This window comes from Carlito syrichta, unplaced genomic scaffold (assembly GCF_000164805.1).
Source record: "Carlito syrichta isolate Samal-C Ts95f unplaced genomic scaffold, Tarsius_syrichta-2.0.1 Scaffold216220, whole genome shotgun sequence".
NCBI lineage: Eukaryota > Metazoa > Chordata > Mammalia > Primates > Tarsiidae > Carlito > Carlito syrichta.
In genome coordinates, this window is record NW_007160316.1 from 38,989 (window position 1) to 43,467 (window position 4,479).

General features: G+C 46.0%; 1 protein-coding gene across 1 annotated transcript in view; it reads right to left on the reverse strand.

The window, feature by feature from the left end:
* ERICH1 (glutamate rich 1) overlaps nucleotides 1-4,479 on the reverse strand; it is a 46,688-nt gene that overhangs the window by 19,339 nt on the left and 22,870 nt on the right. The gene's annotated exons all lie outside the window — the stretch shown is intronic.

The window sequence follows — 4,479 nt, forward strand, 5'->3', positions numbered from 1 at the left end:
GCGTGCGCTACCACGCCCAGCTAATTTTTGATTTATTGTAGAGATGAGGTCTCGCCAAGTTGCCCAGGTGGGTCTCGAGCCTGTGGGCTCAGGCAATTCACTCACCTCAGCCTACCAAAGCATGGGATTACAGGCTGAGCCACCAAGCCTGGCTACTAGTGATTTTTTAATTGAGTTGTAACAGCCGGTCATAGTTTAAGGAAATTAACTTATCTACCATGTAACACACAAGTATATATCCTATTTTTTCCTTTGTTTTTCAACTTTGTTTAGTGTTCTTTGCCAGAAAGAAATGTTAAATTTCTTCATAGTCAAATTTGTCAGCCACAGCTGCTAGGCTTAGAAAGAATTTCCCCATGGACAATTTTCTCCCATGAAAATATAAGTGATATGTTATCCAAACAACTGGCTAAAATTCTAACAGGCTATAGAAGAAAGGGACTTTTCTAGGCTGCCTTTAGGGATGTAAATTGGGACAGCTTTCTGAAAGACTGTGTTAACGTGCCTTAAAATTTAGGAACACGTATATTTTCTGGCTTAATATTCCCCTTCCAAGAATTGTTCTTCCAACTATCACAATGCAGGTGCAAAGGTGCTCAAGACAATACTACGAAAACTCAATGTTTCTTGATTGGGGGAGGGAAGGCTAGTTATTAACCAAGTTGCTTTCATAAAATAGATTTCAGCCTTTTAAAATTATGACATGAACATATCCATATGTAATGGGAAGGGAAAATACCTCCATAACAGATCAAGAGCAAAAAGTAGCTTATGTAACACAGAACATATAATACAGCAGCCCTGACATGAATGTGCATCTGTACACACAACCTACACAGGGAGAAGAGTGAAAGGCTCACAAGTCTGTCCAGGTCTGGGGAGGTGCTTTGCTTCCCATACGTCTTCTATAATGCTTAGCATTTCTATAATGAGTATTTTTGTGGTCAAGAAAAACCAAAATATTTTTACTTTTAGGAAAAAAGCATCAAAGATCAGAATATACATAAAGGAAGGATGTTCTTTCCCAGACTGGTCTGTTGTTTAGTTCATAGAAATTGAGGTTTCATTTCTGTATAAACTCATCAATGGAGAACTTCTGTGTGGAGATTCCTAACTGGGTCTGTGGCAGGGAGGGCAGGGCTTGGGCTGTGTTTGCTGTGAGGAAGGGTCTGAGTCCCTGGTACGAGCTGGCAGCCAAGGTTGCTTTGGCTCTGGCAAATGCGACTCAGGTCACTTTCTCTTACATGACCAGGGCTCACAAGTAAGGAAAGGGAAGGACATTAGAAACAAAAAGGGAAACGGAAGAGGGAGGCTCACAGAGTCTTTAATTAGGGAGATGAGAGTGCAGGGGTTCATAGCTGTGGGCCTCACGCCAGGTGCACCCACTGCCATGGCGGGTCCCCTGTCTCAGTGATGCACACGAGATAGGCTCAGAGGGTGCAGGCTCACCGGAGCTAAAACAGAAACTACAAACCCATAGCTACAGGTCTGTTTCTAAGGAGACTGGAGGTGGTTATTAAGGCCTGTTGCTATCCAAGTGGAGTCCTTGGAGCAGCTACTCAGATGTGCTCCACAAAGGTGGGCAGAAGGAAGCAATACGGAGGACGAAAACGGAGCCAGAAGAGACACAAGTGTGAGAGGCACAAATAGCTACACAATTTATGCCCTGGGAGGCTGACAGAACAGAGCAGTCACCCTGGGGAAGTAAGACAAGGAAGGGCAACACGCAGGGTGTGCTGGGGGGGCAGTGAATGCTGACCTGTCACATCTGTACATGCGGGGCATGTTGTGGGCAGAGGTTGACCAGTCACAACTGCACAAATAGGCTGTGCTGAGGGGGCAGATGCTGATCTGCCACACCTGCACATGTGGGGTGTGTTGTGAGGGGGCAGATGCTGATCTGCCACACCTGCACACGTGGGAGGATGCTGACCTGTCACACCTACACACACAAGGCATGTCATGGGGGTGAATGCTGACCTGTCACATCTGCACACACAGGGCGTGCTGTGGAGCAAATGCTAATCCGTCCACACCCACACACATGGGGAGTGTCACAGTGGTGAATGCTGACCCATCCATACCTGCACATGCAGGCCATGTCATGGGGTGGACACTGACCTGTCCATCCCCACACTCAAGGTCAGTAGTCAATTTGACAAGCTCAGCTCTCCAGAGTCACACGAGGCAGAAAGAAAACATGTGTGACAAATTTCACAAAACTGGAGGGAAAGAAATAGCCTTCAGACCTTGAGGTGGATCTTAGAAGAGGGAGTTCAAGTTGTGTGGATTTCAGGAGACCAATCGCCAGTTACACCCAGAAGAGATGTCTCCCCACATGAATTGTGACATTCCCAGTGGTGGAGCCAGTCACCAATTCATGGTATTTTAGATCCGCTTGCAGATTATTTGCAAAAGATGTTCCACGGCTTCAATTCTGACTTTAATGAGTCTCTGCACGGCAACTTCTGCCTCAAGATCAAAGTCACCCACAACAGGTGCACTCCTCACTGGCATGGCCGCATCTCCATCCCCAGGGCTTATGATGGTATCTTGGGAATGTCCTCGCCTCTCTGTGTCCATGAATCTCCTGCCATGCTCCGGTCACATCCCACATGCATGGGTCAGAATCTACTTCCGACATGCCCCATGTGTGCAGGTGTGGTGGGATCAGCATCTCAGCATCTTCCCCTCCCCCCATGCCTTGTATGTGCAAAGGTGGGGGGAGTAGTATCCACTCTACCAGACACTTCTCTGGAAAATAGTGACACCTGACCTTTCTTCTTGTCCAGCTCTGGGTCTCACATTCTTTTTCTTTCTTAAAAGGTTCACAAACTCTTCCTTTTGCTCCTTGGGGGCCTCTGCACCTTGTTCCTACTCCCACCCTTGAGACTGTCGGTGGGAGAGAGTGGGTGTCTGGCTTTGCTCCTCCTGCCTTGGGTTCCTGAGGGCTCTCTCAAGATCCTGAGGGTGCCGTGCACGCTGGGCTGCAACCTCTCAACCCCAGCCTGCTGCATGGCTGCTGCGGGGGCTTTCCCTGGACAGTTTTTCAATTTGGAAAACAGATGGAGGAAACACGAGTGAGCAGTGGTGATTAATATCTTTGCTCCAGCTTTATCATTTAAAGTCGCTAGTTCCAGGCCATCCTGGCCACTTGCCTGGAGGAGGAGGCAGGGAGAACTGGGCAATGGGAAAAGAGCAACTTCTTGGGGATGCAGGACATATAATGCCCAGGAAACAGCTTTCATAAGAGAAATATTTGTCTACTTGACACAAATATCTTTCTGTTCCCTATGAGAACGTCACCATAGCTTCATCCCAACATAACCAGCTTAGAAAGAGGTTTCACTCACAGCCAAGGGAGCCTCTCTCAGGTGGGGTCCCTGCATGAGCATGTCTCAGGGTATCAGCAGCATAGACAACTGTGTACAAAAGTACACACATGAAAACCAAGTGTATACCTCAGGGCGTATGTGAGAACCAACCAAGTACAACAGAGCATGAGTGAGAACCAATTGTATACAACAGTACATGAGTGAGAGCCAAGCATGCACAATGGGGCATGAGGAAGAGCCAACAGTATACAACAGCTCATGGGTGAGAACAAATGATGCACAATGGGGAGTGAGAGACAACTGTATACAACAGTACATGAGTGAGATCCAACTATGTACAATGAGGCGTGAGTAAGAGCCAACTGTATACAACAGCACATGAGTGAAAGCCAATCACACACAAGGCATGAGTGAGAGCCAACTGTATACAATAGCACATGGGTGAGAAAGTCAACCACACACAATAAGGCATGAGTGAGAGTCAACTGTATATAACAGCATGAGTGCAAGCCAACCATGCACAATAGGGCATAAGAAGAGCCAATGGTACACAACAGTGCATGAGAGAGAGCCAATCATGCACAACAGGGAATGTGAGCCAACTGTATACAACAGATCATGAGTAAGAGCCAACTGCATACAACAGTGCATAAGAGAGCCAATCATACACAATGGGACGTGAGAGACAGCCAACTGTGTACAACAGCAGGTGAATGAGGCTAACTGTAAACAGGGACATGTCAATGAGAACAGCATGTGAACAAGCCCAACGTATTTCTTATTAAACACATTAAGGACACAGTGAGCTATATTCACCAAAATAATTTATCTTCATAAGAACACAATTGCACTTTCTAGGTAAATAATTTATTTATCTAGTAATTTTATTTCAGAGATTTTCAACAGGGCTTTAAAAGATGAGCATTACTCCTTAGTTATCCCATTTTTGGTTTTATGGTTTCTGATGCTTCAATTAGGAAGCCAGAAAGATCAGTGTACTAGAAAACCATATCTTCTTGATATTCAAATTAGTTAAGTTTGATAGTATAAAGTTTCTTAGTTTACACTTGTTAAAATTGCCTGGGGTAGCTGGGCTCGGTGGCTCAGCCTGTAATCCCACGCCTTTGGGAGGCTGAGATGAGTG